The sequence below is a fragment of the Falco cherrug genome, chromosome 12 (genome assembly GCF_023634085.1).
Source record: "Falco cherrug isolate bFalChe1 chromosome 12, bFalChe1.pri, whole genome shotgun sequence".
NCBI lineage: Eukaryota > Metazoa > Chordata > Aves > Falconiformes > Falconidae > Falco > Falco cherrug.
In genome coordinates, this window is record NC_073708.1 from 34,330,855 (window position 1) to 34,352,910 (window position 22,056).

The following is a 22,056-nucleotide window of genomic DNA, read 5'->3' on the forward strand; positions in this document are numbered from 1 at the left end:
GTTTGTCACTCCCTATATTCCCATACCGGTCCCTATCTTTCTTGGCCCTGCACCTACTTTCCCAGCAGCTGTAGCTCGTTACAGCCACGGCCTGTTGGCAAACATAATTACTCGGTCTCAGGATTCAAGAATAGCTCAAGGCTACCTTTCTTGTTAACTTCAGTACAATTCTGATTACAGGCCTATTCTAATACCAGGCGTGGATTGTGCAGATCGTCAGAGATTCTAAGGCCACGCTTCTGCAGCCATTCTTCTACACTCTGCTTTCTGTACCAGGTCAATACAACATTTCAGTGTGAAGTACAAAGACAATCCTATCAACTTGTCAAGGCACTGTGCCTTCTGAGCAGCAAACAATTACATGTATTGAGACAGGAACAGAATAGTCTTGATTATCCAGAATGCTTAAGTTCTTCACTTTAAGGGTGACAGAGCATGGAACAGGCTGCCCAGAGAGGTTGTGGAGTCTCCTCTGGAGATATTCAAAACCCGCCTGGACACGAGTTTAGCAGGAGCACTAGGTGACCTCCAGAGGTCCCTTTGGACCCTGACCAGTTCCTGACTAAATCCTGGGGAAACTGAGATGAAGGTATGCATACCCAGCAAACACCTCATTTGCTTCTTTGCATACAAGTGCATTACAAAAGCAGCTGCAGAATGGGTGAGGTGCTCTAGGGAATGTAGGCTGGCAAGTGGTATGAAAATGAGGTGCTCATGCTATTTTTCAAAAAGCCAACTGATGGTGATGAAAAGCCTCAAAGGCATCGTGGTTGTGTTGTGTGAGGTAGTTACTCTCCCTGCTCAAGTGAAAACCATCTTGGCTTCCATGATAGTCTATCTTTTAAATTGTCCTGTTTGTGGTTACAACATTCTTTTGACTAAATATCTGATTTCTGTATTCCCAGTCCAATAGTTTTTGTAGTGTCCTCACTAACAAGGTGGCAACGAGCGATGAAAATGGGCAGTTTTAGAAAGGATAAACTGCAGAGGAAGATGCCTGTGAGGCACTGATGGGGAGGTGTGCATGTCCCGGGCCATAGGCACCCTTAAGTGGCACGATGGGCTGGAACCCCTCTTCTCCCTGCTTGAGCAGAACGAAGCAATAAAAGGTGAGCAGCCTGCATTTTTCCCCTTCTCAGGAGATGAGGAACCAGAAGTAATTTTTCCATTATTCTTTCCTCATCTGACTATCCTTGATCAGTGTTTCCAAATTAGATCATGAATGTCAAAATAAGATTTCACCGAAATGTTGAATGCAAGAGCTGCCACGCTAAAGTAATGCTGGTGCTTGGCTTGTGGCTGGCTGGAAAAGGAAGAGTCCTGGGAGGCTGGACTGCAGGTCAGCACCATGGAGGGGACAAGAAACGGACACAAATGAGACCTGGGGCAGGAATTGGCGGCGGCAATGGGCTGGGTCCTGCTGTCCTGAGTGATCTGTGGCCTTGGTGTGGCTTGTTTTGGCTGATGGGGGGCCAAGCTGGCCCCTTCCAGTCTTGCTGCAGCTCAGGAAGTATTTGCCTTTTTGCAAACAAGTTTGCTAGTTCTAAGTGTAGCTACGTAAAACAGCTTTAAATCAAGATACATCATAGAATTGTTTAGGTTGGAAAAGACCTTTAAGACCATCAAGTCTAACCGTTAACCCAGCATGGCTGAGCCCACCACTAACCCATGTCCCTAAGCGCCACATCTGCGTGTCTCAGATATGTCCAGGGATGGGGACTCCACAACATCCCTGGGCAGCCTGTTCCAGGGCTTGACAACTCTTTCCATGAAGAATTTTTTCCTACTATCCAATCTAAACCTCCCCTGGCGCAACTTGAGGCTGTTTCCTCTTGTCTCGTCGCTTGTTACCTTGTTACCCCCTTCCTTCTGCTGTGGTTTCCCCAGGCCTAGCGCACACCCCGGGTGCTGTTAGGCACAGCTGTCTGCGTGGCCCGCTCGAGGATGCTTCTCTGAAGAGCTGCAGTTCAAGGGCTGGGGACACCCACGTTTGTGCTGGATCCGAGGGCCCCTGCCGTTGCCACCAGCCTCGCTGGGCCACCATGATGCTCTCTGCAGCTTGCGGCAGGCTCAGTATGGTTGCTGGGTGGCATGCACAGTATTTTGTGCTTTGATTTAGTTCTTCTTGTTTCTCCAAAATGTGAGGTTCTTTATACCAGGTCAGCAGCTTGCAAAAGCCCACCTGTATGTTTTTTCTAGTAAGTGTGCAGCCACTGGGTTGTGCAATGAGCTCTAGCTCTGGCGTGGGGATGGTTGCTCTTCAGCTGCTTGTGGGGGGGCACAAGCGTCTGTTTTCTGTCAAAAGACTGTCTACCGTGAAATGAATACCTCGTGTGTTTCTTAGTACTTCAGCTGCTGCCTTCTGCAGACATTAATTTCCTTTATACCATTTATTTGGGGAAAGGACAGGTGAAACTGCCAGCAGCTAAATTCTCAATGAATTGTTCAATGATTCTCTTATCACAGAGTATCGGCCTGAAGCTGGCTCTAAGGCTGTCCTCCCCACGGCTGGGGCTGGCCTGGCGCTGGACCTGCCAGAAACTGCCCTCCTGATGGGAAGGGGTTGAAGTGAATGGTAGGGGAATGCAACAAGCTGATTATACATCTGAACAGAACGTAATCCTCTGAGATCTTCTCTAAATATCCGTTCTTCCTGTGACTTTCCTGGAGTCATCCCATCTGCCCCTTCTCACAGACCGACTGCAGATCTATCATGCATTTCACATATCAAATTCTTTCTGAAGTTAAAAGGATGCATTTCATCCTTTGATTAGATTTTGCAGATGTGGATTCAGAATGCATTACACTTCAAGAAAAAATTATTTTTTATCTTGAGCCCCAGATAACACTTGTATTGAATAAAGATTACATTTGTTCCCTGGAAAATAATTGCATAGCATTAAGCCTAGAAAGACCGATTAAACTGTGTGTTCTGAGAAACCGCAGCCTGCAAGGTGGCTTAATGGTGTTAGGGGGAAAGGGGAAGGGATGCGGTGGGCCAACCAGTGCGGTGCACAGGTCTGGTCCTTGCCCTGTGAATCTGATGCGCTGTGAAGCTGCGTGGTGGGGAATGCCAAAGGCAAAATGGTCCTTGTCCTTACACTGGCAGGAATCTACTGAGCAGAGCGGGTTCTCAGGTATAAATGAGAGCAGAGCTGGCTTTTGACAGCGAGAGCTCTGCCAGCGCCTGCCCTTCCTTTTCTGTAATGCACCGACTCACTGGCCTGGGTCAGAAAGCGAAAGGCAGATGCAAAAGCTCCTTGGGAAGGAGAGACATCACTGCTGAGCACTTATTCTGTGCACCAGTGCTGGTGGTACCCACGTCAGAAGAGTTTCTCCACTTGGGGTGCCCCACTCATGCGCGTGTGTGATGAGCGTCAGCAGCAGAAGCTGTGGCTCGCTGCTCCTTGGCAAGCCTCATCTCTGCCAGCTGTGAGAAGGGGGTTTCTGCTGGAAAAAGGTAAATCTTGAATCACGGAGATGTTTGGTGGGGGTTTTTTTGCCACCAGTGCTGCTCCTGCCTCACCAGCTGCAGCATTGTGTGCCCACCTTCCCCCCTGTTCCTTGGCACTGCTGGTGGGATGGGGCTCGCTTGCTCGGTCCTGGGCTTGTCTCTAAGGATTAGTGCCCCGTGCTGAAAGAGAATGCCACCTGTGCAGAAAAACTTTGGACTAGAGCATCATTTTAAGCTGTATACAAGAGTGATCCCCATCTGGCTGTTGGCTGACACGAAGGAGAGGAGGTGCTGCTCTCCCCGTACCGACCAACTGCAAAAGCCATCATGTCCTGCACTCTCTCCCAGCCTCACATTCCCTTAACTTGAGCTTTTCTTTCTTGGGCATTTATCGGCTGCAGTTGCAGCCGTTTGATGAAGAGGTTTTTTTGATATCCAGCCATAGCACAGCCAAGAGCTGTACATTAGTCAGAAGATTTCTTAGAAACTTTCAGCTTTTACTTACAGGAAAGTTGCTGTAATTGAAATCTGCTATTTGTCATAATTGTATCAACTTGTATATATAAAAAGTATCAAGTGATATTGTACATACTTTCCATTTCAGTGGAGACACTCAGCCATTTTGCAGACTTGCAGGCTGGCCCTTGCTGTCACTGACCATGAACACAGAAATGTGAAGATGCTTCATCTCATCCTGCTGCTGTAGATCTGTGTCAGATCATGAGCTGGGAAATGGCAGCTCGCTATCCTGTGTGTTTATGGATTTAGTAGACACCAAGACATTAGCTCTAGCAAAGCAGATGCACTTTTGTATTGGTACAACTTCCTAACCATTGCAAGCATGTCTTTGTGAAACTCTAGAATGGGTTTGAGCCTGATAAGTGCTTCATATTTTTTTTATCTGCTCTTGTGTGCAGTAGCTGACTTACAAATGCAGTTTTTGTTCCTCCCTTTTATCGTTTTCCATTAGGAAAATATTGATTTTCTCATGTCTTACTAAAAAGCCAGGCTCTGTAAAAGGGAAGCAGAGCCATGGCCAAACACAGCCCCGGGTGCCCGGAGCCTGCCCCGCACAGCTGGCATGGAGGTGAGGGCATCCTGGGCCTGGGGTTGGAGCTACATTCCCATCCCTCTGGCTGGGTCCCCAGGATGTCGGAGCAGGGAGCGGGAGTGGAAGATTTTTCTCCCAAGGTCTTCAGCCATCGTTTCTAGCCCTATAAGCAACCATGAACGTTTATTTTTCCTCTATTGCATAACAGATTTTTCACCTATTATATTACTGCTGTATTAAACCAAAAGGCTGTGTAACTGCCCACGTTTCCTCCCCTCCCCACGTGTTTACCTACAGAGGTGTTTGCACAGAATCTGGCACTGCTGTCCCCAAGCCCTACCAACGAGGGCATTAGCCTCGGCTTGCCTCCCTTCTGCCCTGCACCCCGAGCAGCAGCAGCGCCTTCCCTGGGGCCGGCAGCTGCTCCCAGGAGCTGGGGAGGAGAGAACGCCCTGGCGCTGTATTTCTTGCCTGAGTGCTCTTCCTCCAGGCCAGCGTGTTTACTGGAAACGCTGACTTTCCTGGTGGAAGTTTTCTGGTTCAGGTTGGGACTGTCGAGGCATTACCAAGGGCAGAAGTGGGCAAGAAGACAGGGCGAGGACTGATGAAAAGAGAGATGTTCTGAGCCTGACGCCCTTCTCTGAAAAAAGTCCAGCAACTCCAGGCTTTGCGTGTCCCTGTGGAGAGGCAGCAGGCATCTGCCTCTCCATCACTGCCGTGGAGGCAGCTGGTTCCCTGCCAGCCCTGCCAGCACCAGGACCCGACCCATTTTCCCTGCTCTAAGGGCCAGGGATGCTCTCATGTCCCCAACACAGCTGGCAGAAATGGGAACAAGAACATATATTTTTTGCAAAACGAGACTTAAGCACAGTGACTCCTGGCTCGAGCCCTCGCCTGGTCATGCGTGGGAAACAAATCCCAGTCCATCCCTCTGGCACGCGAGCAAAGGTGGTGTTTCTATGCAGCACAGTCCTGCCGTTTACAGAAATAAAAAAAAAAATCCAATTAGCAATGCTTATTAATTGAGAGTATTTGATCTATTAACAACAGAAATTCATTTGCCAATTGATGCGCAATACTTGAGAGTGAATATGAATTAATGACTATAGATATTGATATCTTTTAGAAATCGTCAAGGATTCTGCAATCATTTCCTCTCACTCTTCTAATTAGGTGGGTCAATAGACATTTCGGGTACGTTTCTTGCATGTGGAATGCTGAGCAAGCTGCTCTTCAAAAGCCTAAATGTCATGATTGTACATTACTGCCTAGAATCAATGAAGAAACTGGTGTGTGTGGCTAGAACGTCCCCTCTACCTTGACTAAATATCAAGGTTATTTGGAATGAATAAATGAAGTCTGAACAGCTCTTGAGTTGGACGTGACCAGTGGGAGAACTGGAAGCTGTACTAGCGTGGAGATGGCCACAAATGGGGCTCGTTTTTCTCCTCTGTTCCTAGGGAACGCTGTGTTAATTTTTTGAATGGAACTAAAAAAATGCATTTCCCCCTACTTTTTTGACTGAGCTGAGCCTGGGAGCCCGGAGCTGCTGGAGGTGTGACTCCTTGGAAGCCTGGAGGAGGCTTGTCAGGACACACGTCTCAGATAACGCTCCAGCTTCAGTGCCATGCTGCATTGGCACAGAATTATTTCTTAAATTATCAGCTGTTCTTCATAGAAAATTCTGAGTTTTTCCTGATTTATCATCCCTGCGATTATTAAAACTAGACATGTATTTAGATGCATTTCTAAAGTATGCAGAGGGTATTTGTTTGGTCCAAAATCTGTGATTTTTGGAGGACCACAAGAAAATTAAGATTCCTAATTCCGCAAGAAACTGAATACCTACATTTCCAAGGACAATCTGTAAATCCAAGAGATTTAAAATCTAAATTTAACATTTAAAAATTGAAACCTGCATCTCACTCTTAGAAAATGTGCTGCAGTTTTTAGCGGCAGTAATATTTATTTAAGGTACAACAGTACGGAGTTGTCTTCCACGGTCAAGACCAAATCCTGTCTGGTTTGTCAGACATATATTGTTCTTAACTTCCTCAACTAAGTGTCCATGATTTATTTAGATTTGCAAAATCCTCGCTCTGGAGACCACTATATATAGCTGGGATGATATTGCTGGCAGTAGCAATTTCATCCTCATCTCATGCTTTGGCGGATGAGCTGGACAGGATCCCCCGGGGTCCCGTATAAGGAGTGGGAATATCCATCCCGCTCCGCAGCTCCCCGCCGTGATTTACAGCCCAGCTGTGAATCAGATTTAATGAGGTTTAGCTCAATTCCACCGCCCGATCGCATGCAAAGTTCTTCATCAGGTATTTACTGTTTTGAGCATGTGAACTCTTCGCACATCTCTCCTTTTGCCTTATAAGCATCACTTCACCCCCCAGCCCTGCCACGCTGCTGCCCCGGGGGTGAGGCAGCGGGGACGGGACCTCGGTCTCACCCAGAGGGTGAAGAAGAACAGCCCAGGTCTCAATCCAGGTCTCACAAATTCTCGGTGAGTGTGGATATTTCTTGGCAAACTGGCAGCGCCCAGAGGACCGCATGAAGCTGGCACTGGCTTTGCCTTTCTCAGCAGCTCAGAGCTGGATAGCGGGAGAGCGATGGGGCTGGGGGTCCTGCCGCAGCCCGTGGCGGGCACTTTCCCTTCATTAGGTAATTTATTGATTTGAACAAACTCTATTTTACAGGCAATTCTACGGCTCACATTTCCTTTCCCAAGAGTGCAAGGTGGTCCTTTACCTGTTAGAAATTGCCTGGCTGCCAGACGGGAAAGGGATTTTTGGCTACAGCGGAGCTGCTGCGCCAGTTAATACATGTACATACATTTCATCCCAATGGACCTTCCAGATCAGCTGCAGCATTTGGGTAGGAAAGTTTATTAGTTAGGGTGGGGTTTTTTTAGCATTTCCATGTCTGCCTCTATGTCCAAGATGCCTGTTGCGTTCTCACCATGGCAGAATTACTGACGTTGTAATTACTGACTTTAAAAGGCTTCATGTATTTCACAAGAGCAATATGAGATCTGTGAAGAACGGAGTGAAATTCCATTTCAGTTGGGGATTTCCCAAGAGAGCAAGTCACAAAGGCTCTGAGAATGAAGAAAATCTTTATATTTAGATTATGTTCATCATTTATCTCTTCTCCTCTTCTAGGCTTGCACGAAGACAGATGAACGTAAAAGGAATTCTTTCACTTGGACACATAGGGAAGAGAAGAAACAGATGAGTTCCAGCCCCAAGTAATGTTTTCTGTTCCCAGCCTGTTTCAGAATCGGTGCATTTGCTTTTGGGGAGTGATTTCATCCCAGCAGCGAGTTCACAGCTAGCTTCAACAACATGTTAAGATAAGGAAATGGGAAAGTTAGATTTTAAATTTAGAAATACTACCATTTGAGATATCAAAGCAATTATTTGCCTGAAGAGAGGAGTATCTTAGAAAGTCAAATTAAGAAGCTTCCGCTTGTAGGCAAAGTAGAAAAGAGAATGAACAAAAAGGAAGCAAAGATTGAGAATAACACAAGTAAAAGCAAAAGCAACCAGATATCCCAAATCCTAAAAATTTCCCCAGATTCTAAATGTTATCCCAAATCCTGCTAATTTCCTCAGATTCCAAATATTTGCCTCATTTAACTTGATTTTATCTTGTTCCTTTTTAGATGGGATGTGGTCTCCTTGGACTCATCTTGTATTTCCTACAGGAGATGTTCTGACCAGCAGCCTGGGGTCTGCGGTGGCTCTGCCTTGGTGATAATACCCTTCTGCATTCACCACTCCCACGAAATACCAATTGCACAACGAGTTCTTACCAGGCCCACCCTCCTGCCTGGGCCTCTGCAGCCTCCCCAGTAGGGCCGTGGTGCTGACGCTTCCTGTGTTGCAACCTCATGTGGACAGCAAAGCTAATGGGTCTTGTGGCTAAGTCAGCATCTCTAAAACGTGCATTGCACTATTACTATAATTCTGTTCGGATTTGTGGAGCTGTCCTTACAGTGAACACGAAAGCAGCTGCATCTTTCGTTCAGCATCAGGAGGTGCCTGGGCTTGTTGAAGGTTTTCCTTCTGCATAGCACTGCTTGTCCTGCATCTCGCGGGTTTGTTTACACAGGTGGGGGGAGAAACGGATTCACCAGGTTCCCCGTGAGGAAGACTGCCTTCCGGAAAGAAATGAATTATTTTTTAAAAGGAAAGAAAAGTTTAACTAGGAAATTGAAATCCACTGAAAAGCACTGCCCCCCTTTTCTCCTTTCCCCCCACCTTCCTTCCAGAAATGTCTGAACTTGGAGAACTGTGCTGGTGTCCTCCTTCATGTGTGGGTTTTCATTTTTTTTTTGCTTTTCCAAAGGCTTATTTTGAAATAGCTTTGGTTCCTAACATCACACCTTACCTCAGGGCTTCAGCACTGAAAATAATTAATTGAAGCTTTAGCTGAAGTGACATCTCTGCGAACAGCCACAGCTCTGCATTAGCAGCAAGGCTGCCTACATCCAGCATGGATTCCTTGGAGCAGCTTACCCTGAAGCTCTTCCCAGGAACTCCAGGCACATCTCTGGCAGGAGTCCTTACATTTCCCAGTAAACTGATGCCACCAGAGCCCTGCCCTGGCTCCTCCAGTCCTTGATGAAGCAAACCAGAAGATGGAGGACCATGACACACTTGGTGGGACTCAGTCCAGCCTCAGAATTGCTTGAGAGAAAAGGGAAATCATCAAATCGTGGAATCACAGCATGGTTTGAGTGGGAAGAGACCTCCAAGACCATCCAGTCCCACCCCCACCATGGGCAGGGACCCCTCCCCCCAGCCCAGGCTGCTCCCAGCCCCGTCCAGCCTGGCCTTGAGCCCTGCCAGGGATGGGGCACCCACAGCTGCTGCGGGCAGCCTGGGCCAGCGTCGCCGCCCTCACGGGGAAGAGTTTATTCAGAGATACTTTTCAGGTGGCAAAATTCACTGTTAATCTCTCATGCTGGAATATGTTACTTTTTCCTGTTGTGTATGAAAATCATACTGGAGTCTATCTTTGGCTTGCTATTTTTTCCCTTTGGAAACAAATTTCTTGCCGGCTTGGCCATTGGGCTCAGTATAATGAATGAAAACTCCCCCTGAAACTCAAAGAAACAAATGCCTCCATTTACAGCAAAGGTTAAATTCAATTTACTCCATATTAAATCAATTCTTCAAAGAAAAAGCCAAACAAAACCACTGCAGGATTTTTTAGCACAGGCGACCGGTGCCATGCATGCCACACGTTGCCCAGGCATGGCGTTAGAGCAGCTCTCTGTGTCCCTAGACACGGGCTAGCATCCCCTCTGGGCCACTAGCCCCAGTGCCGAGTGCTGCTGGCACCACCGCCCATGCAGGGATGTGCCTGTGCTGGGGACATAACGATGAGGTCCGAGGGGACGCACAGGGGAGGGTGAGAGCTGATTTCATCAATTACCTACATTACTGTAAGAGGACAGGTACTATTTCATTGCCTATTGAGAAATGAGTTTTATTGATCCTGTTAATAAAGGAGATGGGGCTTTCTATTAGGAGGCTGTGAAGCAGGTAATGAGGCAGCTGCTCTTCTCTGCCCTTGGGTATTCAGGTACGTTGCTTTTCACCACCTTCTTGAGCACTGATCCTTTTTGACACCACATTTGCCCCTTCAGAAAAGACATGAACTCCATCTCATCAGAACCCATCTCCTGCAATCTCCCCGCACAGTGCGTGCTCTCCTTTACCTCTCCGCAAGCGCAGCTGCCGTGGCAGAACGTCCTTTCTGCCTTTGAGGCTTGAACCAGAGCTCTTCAATCTGACAGCTGCTGTGGAAGCTGGTAAAGCTGGAGCCAGATTTAGTCCTCCCAGGACTTCTGTGAGCAGCCGAGCCCCCTGGGGAAGCATGGGTCCTTTTGCAGTTGTGTTTCGTAGCTGCTAAGGAGGGCAAGTGGTCAGCCAGGGGGTGCAGGGGTTTCATGCCCCCTATGATCCATCAGCTGTTCTTTCCCTGAAATGTGAGAATTCCCCCACGGTGCAGCCGGTCCGGGTCCCCTTTGCCCGCTCACCTGCTTTCCTGACTGTTATTTCCATTCTGCATGAGGTTTGGTAGCCACAGCAGCTCCTGCTGAAGGGACCCACAAGCCCTGGGGCCACCTTTCTGCTCCCAGCAGCAGCCAGGCCAGCAGCAGGGTGGCCCAGGGGGGGACACACGGGGCAGGGTGCTTTGTTTGCGGGGACACCCAGCATTGTGCCCTGGGTGCTGCAGGGGTAGCCCCGACCTGAGCAGCGGCACCTCTCCTTGCTCGTACCTGCTCATCCCGGCTCCGCATGAGCGGGCAGCCCTAAGTGCCGATGGATGGCCCGTGCTCAGGACAGGAACAGTGTCTGGAGCCGTGCGATATCGGATGACTAACGGGGAAGAGTGCCACAGTGTCCTGAGCTTCCTTGGCTCGCTGCTTGATTCACATTGGTAAGTGAATCTGTGAGGCTCCGTGGGATGGATGGGGTTGCTCCATGGGGGGTGATGCCCCCATACATCAATCTGCAGCCGGTGCAGCTGATAAACACTAGCACGACAAAGGCACTGTTAACACTTCAGATTAAGCACAATTTACAGTGAAATACAGGAAAGCTGGTGGCCAGCACCCTGTCAAAGCCATGTTTGGGAGCCTGTTTGCAAAAAGTCCCTCTGCATTTGGGAAGGTATGTGTGAGTCCAGTCTCAGGCTTGCTCTGGCAGATTCGGGCTATGGCAGAAATTTGGCTGCCGGGGGGATAAACAGCCGGGGGACGTGCGAGCTGTGGTCCATCTGCCTGCCCACTGGCTCTGTGCAGGTGCCGCTAAGAGCCAGCCAGCTGAAAGGTGCCCAGGCATGTGGGTGACAGTTTGGGATCATCCCAGTTGTGGTTAGCTTTCAGACAATCTATGGGATATTCCCTGGATTTCCTTCCGAGAACCGCGCTCATTGTACTGCCAATAGCACGGTAAAAGAATACGCTGTTCAAAGATGAATCTCTAGCTTATAATTTCTTTATTAAATGCAGATTTTTGGGAAGCTTTGCTCCACTGATGGGTGAGAAGCTCTTCAGCCCCCGCAGGCTTCAGCCATGGCAGGCAGCAAACCCGGCTCCTGTGCCCTGCTCCAGGACCCTCCGGGTGCCCGGACGCACCTCTGAGAGCAAGCGGAGCTTCCCTGCCCGCAGACCAGGTGGCCGAGGCAGGCAGCTCCCAGCTCCCTCCCGATCCGACCATGGTGCCCTGCAGGGACCCAGCTTCTAATGCACCATCCCTGCCCGGGGCATGCAAATATTTGTGGGGTGGAAAGAAATCCTTATCCTAGCATCTTTTCTATAAAACCTCTGGGTTGTATTTGTTTAGCTGCATTATGTTCAAATGGGAGAGCTGTGAGTGAGTAGGAGACTCACACAAAGTCTATTTATTTAAATCTCTCACTGTCATTTAAAAACTTAGAGATAATATTTCCAGTCCTTCAATTCCCTTTGTTCTAAATCCCAGTTTATGTTTTCTTTAAAACGTTATGCTAACAAGAATCAAAAGACCCACAAGTCAGTTTGCAAATTTTGCTGCCAGCCCTTAATGACCTGCTAAAAATAACGCGAATGATTCATCTCCTAATCTATGGAAACGGTAGTTATTTGTTCTTGGCAGCTCTCATGGGTTTGGTCTAGGCTGCAGGAGATGACAAGTATTAGCAAATCAAGGAATATTGAAGTGATAGTTCTCTGTGTTTCAGGGGAATGCAAATATTCGCTACAAACCAAGGTGGGTTTTCCATGGCTGTGGGGGATATCCCCTGGGGAAGGTCTCAGGGATTCTCAAACCTGCGGTCCAAAATGTGGACACAGACATCTAATACTAACGTCATTTTTAGACAGAAGTACTTAACCAGAAATCATTTGAAACAGAAATACCCTAGGCAGTGTCTTTAAGAAGCCCTACAACATTCAACATTTTCTAATCTTTTGATAGGGATTGCTTAAATGTCCTATTAAGCAAATCAGGGCTGTTGTAATAACTTCTTTTTAATTGAAATCAGCTCCTCAGATTTATTAAAGCTATATTTTTGATTTTTTTTTTTTATTCCAAGTCTTGTGCAGACCTGCAGCATACTTTGTTGCAAAGGTTTCACAACGCCAGACCTTTTCTGACCCCTACCGCTCAGTGATGTTCAAAATGGCTTAAATTCTGCTCCTTTCTAAGGTGCAAATCCCGTTTTTGCAGGGGAGGGGCATGGAAAGCTGACCCCTCTCACGGCCAGCTTTGTTTTAATCGGATTTACTCGGATTCAGTCAGAGAAGGGGAACACGGGGTTAGCAAAGTGTACATGGGCTGAGCATAATGTTTATTCCTCTGCCCATAGCCCTCACTAATTGCACCTGGGGGACACTTACAGTAACTGTTCTTGTCTTTGCTGTGCTGGGATGTGGCCGTGTTGCACACAGGTGGTCAGCTGTGCTGATGTGTACACTAGCGAGTTTATTGCTCACTAAACAGGTATAAACCCATCTCTATTAATATTTTGTGCAAAGCTTTGCCAGTCTGAGCAGAGCAGCACACAGCACTGCCGGATCAGTGCGAAACCACCAGGCCAAAACGGAGCTGCAGACATACATGGGGCTGAAATTTGTTTGCAAATTATTTTGCAGCTGCGTACTGAAAATAAATAGACTTTCAGAAATCTGCGGCAGTTTGTGAATGCATCCTTAATGGAAAAAAATTCTATTTCCTCAAGTAACCAATTTACTCTCTGTAATTTAACCATCCCCATTAATGTCAAACTGCCGAGGTCATCAGGAGGAGGCTCTGCGCCCGAGTCGGGGGATGCTGGAGCAGGGGGGGGGGGGTCCCTGCCAGGCTCCCAGGGACAGCAGCTGGGCAGCAGGTGGGACTCCCAGGGTTTGAGCAATGTGGACCAGAAAAAACCCTGGAACAAGAAGTTATAGTCTATGTTGTCTTTTTCACAAATGTTTATTTTTATAGCTTAAACCAAAAGGTAACTTTGAATCAAAGGATTTGGAAAAAACATGACGTTTTCCAGATGAAACTAACAGAGCTGGGGGGTCTTGCCTGTGGTGCTTACAGCCAGAGTACATGCCAATGAATGAAAAAAGGTGTAAAGCATGAAAAATCAAAACATCCATTTGAAACGCTGTTTATTGAAAACGTGCTTTTTACTGCACTGCTGAGGAAGGATAAAGTGGTTGTGTTTAACTGTATCAGAAAAATATTTACGTAACTCCAGAACTTCCACCACTTCTCTGTATCTGGCTCTGAAAGCTTGTCAGAAGGTTTCCTGCAGCGTTTGACACCTTCCTACAGCACACACGCTGCGGGGCAGAGGGACCTGTGTCACCTCGCTGGTGGCTTTGAGCTGGAGCAACTTGGCCTCACCCCTCATCCCTCATGCTCCGAGCATCTCTCTGTGCTCCAAGCGTCTCTCCGAGCAATAAGCATCTATCCGTGCCCCTGGGGGCACCCATGCAGGGGGAAAGGTACAAATCAGGCATGACAATCAGGGTCTTAATTACCAACAGGGTGGCAGGGTTGTCCTTGGTTGTTGAAAAAAATGCCACAGGAATGGGTGCAGAGACTGACGTGGAAATGATCTGGTGGGTCTGATGGTCTCTCCGGTTGGAGGGGAGTTCAGAGATGCACCATGAATTTAATCCAGGCTACCATGGGAGGAAACCAAAAGGAGTTGAGATGTGAGAACAGATACGGTCAGCAGGGCAAAAGGCAGCTGGCAGGGAAAGATAACAGAGGATGTTTATGTGCTGTAGTCAGGAAGTTGATTCTTTTCTGGGTTGTCATGAAGAAAACGTGAAAAAAAAAAGAATTTGCATCAGGTGAAGATAGTGGTGGAAAAGCCACCCAAAAAAACCCCCAAACCAAATAAATCAGTTTTATGACTGCTGTCACAGGTTTCAGGTGGGGTTGGTGCCGGGCATGCCATTAGTTACCTCAATGGTGATTACCATTCTACAGGACAACGTGAAGAACAGAAGGTATTTGTGGATAGCATCGAGCTGGCAGGAGCTGCAGTCATTGCATTTTACAGGATCAGGCCTACAATGATCTTGAAAAATTGGAGACTGTTCAGTCAAGGCCCATTGGTCAGATGAAATTAAGGTTTTAGCAGGAAAAAATCCAAATACATCAAAGCTAGATGGGCAATACGCTGGGAGACGGCAGAGCCATCTGCTGTGGCCCGGAGGAGCATGTACTGAACAGGAACAAGCAGCTCTGCAAAAGCGCCATGTCCTGCCAGGGAATTTGGACTGTTTTCTGCTTTGCACAAAGCTGGTGAGACCTCAGCTAAAATAGCCTGTCCGGTTCTGAATGCCCCACCTCGACAGAAGCGTGGAAAAGCAGACACAGCTTGGTGGGAAGCCCAGGAGAGCCGTCCCGTCCTGCGGGCAGTGCTGGTGGGGTCTGGGTGTCGGGGGTGTGCAGTCTGTGGGGCCATTGTGGTCCCTGCTGGGTCCTCCTGTACCTGCACCCCCGTGAGAGCCGAGGGAGCCCTAGCCCCTGTGGGAATCATGCATGCGCTTGGTCCTTCCCTCTCTGAAGCAACAGGAGCAGCTAAACTGACTTTAATTATGCGCCCAATGACTATGTGCCTCATTTATTGACCTTCATTGTGTATAAACGTCCTATGACTCAGACAAGCCTTGAGGAAAAGACCAGAAAATGAGCGCGGCTGATAGCGAGGGCACCCCCAGAGCGCAGTGCGAGATACAGACACAGGGAACAGCTACTCATCACTAGGAGGGAGAAGACGCACCGCAAAGCCACCTGCTTCTGCCCACGAAAGCTAAAGAGACTCAGCAGAAGATGCATTTTCAGCGTGTAGCAGTGAGATGTTAAGAGGGGCTGTGAACTCCGGGCACCCCCGGGGCCAGCTGCATCGCCTGGCGATGCTCACGCCTTCTGACCACGCTTGGGAAAATGCTTTTCGGCAGCTCTATTTTCCTGCTTCTTCGCAGCCACAACAGCTGGAAAAAGTTGTTATCCGTGGCTGTGGTGCGAGGGAGAGCGCAAGACGTGCCCAGCCTCCCACGTGCTTTGTGCCAAGCCCTTGGGGAGGGTTTGGCCGACCCTCCTTGCACCACGACCTCGATGCTGGGAGAGGGGCCCGGGGCTGCGGCCAAGCCATGGGCACACTGGGGGCTGTTCAGGGTGAAGCGTGGGGGCTGACGTACAAAACTTGATTTGAAAAGGGGCTTGTAGAGCTGAGGTGAGCTAGGGCAGGAGCACGTTAACTGCTATCACTGCTATTGCAAGCATGGCTACTGCCGGTAGGGCTGTGTCCCATAGTGGAACAGTAATGTTCCCGGGCACCAGCCAGGATGCGGTAGGCAGCCTCAGCAATCAAAGAGTGAATAAAGGTAGCATAACATAAAAAACATGAGATCTTGTAAAGAAAAGATTAGTCTCATGATTTGGAAGGAGGAATGCATCTTGCTTTTGAACTTTCGGAGTTGGTAACAGTGTAGTTTTCATTGCATTTTTCTCTACAAGCATTTTTTTCTACAAGCTGTTGACATGAAATAAAATTACTTATTTGCTGCTGCATCTGAAACAAAAAGGGAATTATAAGACCAAATCATGTTTAACTTGCTGCTATTGCTGGCACCAAAGCATGGCGCGGTTCTGCCCAAGACGCCTTTCTCTAGCCTCTGGCAGTCGCGTACCTGCTCCCTTCACAGAACCAGTGACGATTTTTCCTGCCCAGCTGAGTTATGGTGTCGGCGTTCAGCAAATTTTATGACTTGTAAGACCGGTTTGATGTGCGGACCATAACTCTGGCAGCAATCAGGGATGAAACTCCTTTTATAGCACTTAGTGCTGAGCTCTTTGTGTTCATCATGACAGCTGCATGTAGGAATCTCGGATTTATTTTATTTACTTTTCGGTGACTGTTGTGTATAGTAACTCACACAGCTTGCTAGCCTTGCATTTTTGCAATCAGCTAACCCTAACAAAAGTGAATCCAATGACTTCTTGGCTTGTTAATGAGCCATCAGGCTGTGAGCCTCCCTGCTGGCAGAGCTGGCTGGGAGGTGTTGAGGGAGGGACACTTGGGGTTTGCACGTCAGCCCCAGCTTTTCCCACCATGTCTGATGGACATATGAGAACACCATGAGGAGGAGGAGGAGGACATAATTATAAAGATTACTCATGGAGATTTCTTTCTTCTCTGCATCTCTAAGGACTAATGAAATAAAACTGTGCAGGGAAACATGTTACCCAGGGGCCAGGGAGCTGAGGAACACTGTGACTGCGAACTGTACCCATTTGCAGCCCACTGGCAATGGCCCCACTTTTGGAACGAACACTTACTGCCCCACAGATGCTTGTGCAGCCAATGTGGTGCTGGGGGCATTCCCCCCACCTGGCTGCCCTGAATTTCTTCCTGAACTGGAAGAAAAAACTATTTCTTCTTTCCAGGCTCAGTGATGGAAAGCAAGAAGGTCATTCTCAGCACAAATTGCAGAAAATATATTAAATATTGACACTAATTAGATTAGCCTGCCTCAGTACAATATGAATATTGTTTTGATTAGATTGAATTTAAGGAAACAATGTTTAACTTAATGCCCATAATAAATGAAGAGGAAGGTAGTGAAGCTTTCCTCCTCCATCAAAAAAAAGACAGATCAGAAAAAAAATCATATATTAGGCTCTGAAGAGAGATATGGTTTCAGGTGGTGTGGGCGACTACCCTTATGGCGCGGTTCCCTGCATGTGAGCTGTCGGGGCAGCCTGCGAGCATCGCTCGCCCAGCAGCTGCTGGTGGATGGATGAAGTAATGGAATAAGGAACATCAGGGGAAAATGGGAGCAAGACCAGTGGCTCTGCACAGCCCAACCCTACCTGGCTCAAAGCCCCTGTGGCTGCAAGTCCATCAGCCGTGGCTCGTACTGGCCCCGGTGGGCTCCATGGCTGGGCGGTGCAGAGGGTGAGCTCAGGCTGAAGACCTTCTGGTGTCTTGATATATCCTCCCATGAACATTGTTTTTCTCTTCCTTTTGGCTTTACTCCTTCCTCCTGATGAAGGTCTAGCAGACAGGAGCACTAGGGGAAGCAGTGGAGAGCATTCACACCAGCAGCGAGCAGAAGCCCGTGGCGATGGCAGCCCTGCCAATGGCCCAGCCAACCCCTTGGCTGCGATAGGGACCACCCATCATCCCAAACCCCCCTTGGCCTCTGTCATCTTTTCTGGAAACAGACAATGTTGTGATGGAAGCAGCATCTGACACCCAGCTTCGCTGAAGCACCCTAGTCCTCCCAGGAGCAGGACCACGCCTCGCCTGCCCGGGAAGGTGGGCTCCTGTTCCTCCCGCTGACAAACCCTCTGCCTGAGGCCAGGGAAGGTTTTGGGGATGCTCGGAGCGCTTCTCTTGAGGCAACCCATGTGCAGGGGATACTCCACCGGTGGGACCTCCTTCCCCAGGGGCTCCATCTCCAGGGGCTCCTTCCCTTCGCCCAGCCAGTCCTCCCTGTCCCTGGTGTCATTTCCCAGCCATTGCCACTGTGCCACAGCCGTGGCGCTTGAGATCCCCTCGGTATTTGATTATTAGTGGATTTTATTAACTCTTTGAGACTTTTCAGAGGGAAAACTTTCAAGTTTCAGAGGGGAAACTGCCCCTCAAGGGTTCTTTTTTAAGCTAGGTTAAGTTCTGTGGTTTGGATAGAAATATTTAATCCCACAAATAAACATCTACGACCATAACTAATGAGGACACAATTCCGTCCTGTTTAATATTACCATCTCATAATAGTGAAAACAGGATGTTCCTGCTCCCCAGTGCGGATTTTCCACAAGAGTATGATTTAACTCTGTTTTTTCTGCATCCCTGCTGCATCAAAAAGCTACATGGTAATTAATACGGATATTAATTGCCATGGACGGTTGGCATTAGCGGCACATGGCCGGACAGAGGCAGGAAGGCAGAGCTCCTGTGATACGGCAGCAAGCGGGCGTGCTGCAAAGCTGGCAGGCTGCACTGGGGAGGATTGCTTGACTTTTTAGTGTGAAAGCTGTGTAGAAGTTCAAGGCTGCTAAAAGCAAAGCGCCGCTAGGCGAGATGAGACTCCCTGTCCCACCAGGTGACCAGCTCCCAGCTCCTGCCCCTGCAGCCGGGCGCACGCAAACCCGTGTCTTTTAGGGGAAAGGGGGAGAACAGGGACCCTGGAGGGAGGAGCACTGCAGCAGAATTTGGATGATACATGGTTTGCTTCGAGATAGGAATAATCTGTTTACCATGGCTTTGTTGCTATAGCAGCAAGATTTTATTCCAGCAATGTTGACTTGCGGGGGGAAGGGGCAGCCAGCGGGCCTGGGGGTGTGAAGGCCAGAGGTGAGAAGCAGTATGGAAAACGCTTGGTTCTAGTCTGGGTCTGAATTCCTGCTGCAACATGGAGGGCCCCCGCGGGGGATATATCCAAAATGCCACCCTGATTGCTGGGGCTTTTCAGAGCATCTCCCCTGGGAGCTGGACCACAGGGCCAGGCGGTTCCGCACTGGAACAGTGAGCTGGAGGTGCTGGGGGCACTGAACGGGCAGGGGTGAGCAGAGGGGCAGACGGGGACAAGCCCCTCATGGCAGAAGCTCTCTTGGGATGGTTGGTGACACTTTGCAGGCATGTTTTACAGTAATATCAAGAAGGTGCCTTCGCAGCTATTCCTTGAGACCCTTGGGAGAGAGTTTAGTTGTGTTTATTTTCATTTAGTTTGGGCAAAGAGAAAGGACCAGTCTGGCTGGCTGCTGTGGATGCAAAGATGCTCCTGTACCCACCTGCCCCTGTGCATCTCTACAAACAGGAGTAATTTTGCTAATGGAATATATGGAAAAATTGTTTTTAGGTGACTTTGGTTTGTGCAGCTTCTCTTTCAGGTCAACGGAGTTTTTTTGTCTGGTCTGTGTGTGAGTGAACTTTTTTAGTGCAATGAACAGCGGGACTTCTCCCTTGTTTGTTCTTTTTCTTTGTTCTAGCAGTTTTTTAGAATTGACTTCCACAGATACGAAGAGAATTGCCGAGATCATCCCTGGACTACAGCAGCAATACTCTCCTTGTAGTGCCACAATACTACTGTTCTTGTTGCTTCTGTAAGCAGACTGTAAAGAGTTGTTAAGGAGCTGCTCATTAAGGAGGTGGGAAACGGTCATGGCCCAATAAACAATCTGTCTCTCTGTAAACATCCTTGTCTTACAGTCAAATAATGAACTGTTTAATTTATTACTAATTCTTTATGGACTTTTTGATTGATCCTTAGGACTGAAGACTAGCAATAGTTTTTAATAGGCAAGACTCAGAGCCGAATCCTTGTTTTCCTGACATTTTCCTGAGGTTCCCACTGCTGAATACAGCTCTGAGCTGGTGTCCGTGGTGCTGTAACCAGCTCCACGCAGGTGCGTGCTCTGCCGGCCAGGGGCTGCCCCCACGCCGCAGGGTGGAAGCTGAGGGTCTGCGGGGGCAGGATGAGGGGCTTCAGGATTCCAGCCCTGCTCTGCAGCCAGAGAACCCTACGTGCGTTAGAGCAGGGCATTATGCTCTTGTGCCAGCATCTTTGGGTGTTCTGTGAGCGTCACGCACAGTGCCACCTCCCTTTGCCCAGGCTGACACCCCGAGCTGAGCTTTTTTGTTACCGTAACCGTACTCCCAGGATTCCTTAATTGAAAAGTGCAAATAAATAAGATGAGGCGATGAATACTGTATTATTGCTCAGCTTTGCAGAAGGCTAAGCTGACTTTGTGCAAGTCTCTCAAAATTTGGCAATATGACAGACGTAAGGCTGTGTGTCAATGGCAGGCTTTCGTTAGCCTCTTGACCGCTGGGACTTGAAGCAAAACTCCCTCAGTTGTTTTACAATAAATGAGAAAGAAAGAAATTTATGTGCTGCAATGGAAACACACTTGGAGGAGCTGACACCGGAGAGCAGTGAAACGGGATCTTCTGGGAAGGACATTTGCCAGGCTGGAATGCAGCTGTGATAAACCCCAAGCGTGTCCCTCAGGTCACTAATCCCCTGGATTGAGGGGATGGTGACCGAAGGCGGCGAGGCTGGGCCACAGCAGGTACCAGCACTTCCATTTCCTACAGCCTGCCCGGGGGCTTCCCCCGGCGGAGGCGGGAGCATCCCATGCACCCAGCTTCGGAGCCTGCAGGGCTGGGCGCTGCACTGGGGGCCAAGGTTGTGCCAGACCTTGTCTGGAGACAAAAGACATCTTGGCGTGATGGACCTGATAAATGAAATCCATAGGAATTTAGCTGTCTAGACAGTCCTCCATGCTTAATCTCCGTGGAGCAGCATGTTTATCCTGTACCTTTCCTTGTTGCTGTGCTGAAAACCCTGCTGGGTTCTAACACAAACTCCTGTTTCCAAACGATCATTAGAAGTTATAAAAATAGTGGTGGGAGAAGAAGGATAAAACGGATGGGGTAAAGAGAGAGGCATTCTTGACATGCACAAAATAATTACTGCATGCTTCAGACAGGGTGGGTGCTAACTTTTGATAAAGGCCACGTATATGTTCCTAAAGACATTTATCTTGTTTCGCACAGCAATAATGTGTATTTATTGCCTGCCTGCTTGCTTCACGTATTCCAGCTAAGATGACGTAGTTCAGTGTGGTATGGCACGTGCACCAAACTAGCGTAAAGCACAGAAGACCGCGCTGCTCCCTGGCTGCTGCAGCACGGCAGCTCTTTCACACGCGCCTCTCCAATACGCCTGGTTCGAGTTGGAAAGGTTAGAGCAGGAGGTTTTCAGGTAGCACCCTGCTCGGGATCTTCTAGATCGTGCTGTAATCATGTAATTATCACCTGGAGCAGCTAAAGCATTGTCCTCACTCACCACAGTCCTGCTGAAATACTGGGAATTTGCACACAGGCGCCGGCAATGCTGCAGTGACCCCCCTGGCCCCCACGGCAGGAGGCATAGCAGGAGTGCTTAGGGATGGGGTGGGAAAAAGGTGTGGAACAGTTTTGGGGGTGCGGGAGCACTGACGGTTATTATGGCTTAGGCTCTGTTTTATGTTGTGTTTTTCCTGACTGTGTTATGTCCCTCACGGCACCTTCCTTTAACAGAAAATAATTTTCATTACTTTGCATTCCTGCTAGTCTGTATTCCTCCAAGGGGCTATAATTCATCAAATTATGTGTGTTTAAAAAGCTGTTTCATTTAAATTTAATTCTCTGATTTATATCATTTCCATACCCTTGCAAATCTCGGCTGGAGGCTCAGGTGCATGCCAAAAGCACCTAATGATGCTGGTGCTACAGGTCAGCGCTGAGCTGGAGCCCGCAGCCGCGGGGAGCTCAGCACCGAGCGGCTGCCCCAACGTCTGCATTTCAGATGCAGGTTGCAACCAGGCTGGACTGTGATGCCACAGCCACTCACAGCCCAACCTAATCACTCCTGCAGGCACATAAAATCTTTCACTATGAAAACTTGCACTTTTTGCAGTATAAAAGTTATGGCTTTGTATGTCTGCAGGGAGCTGGGCTGCCCACTGGGTATTCCTTAGCT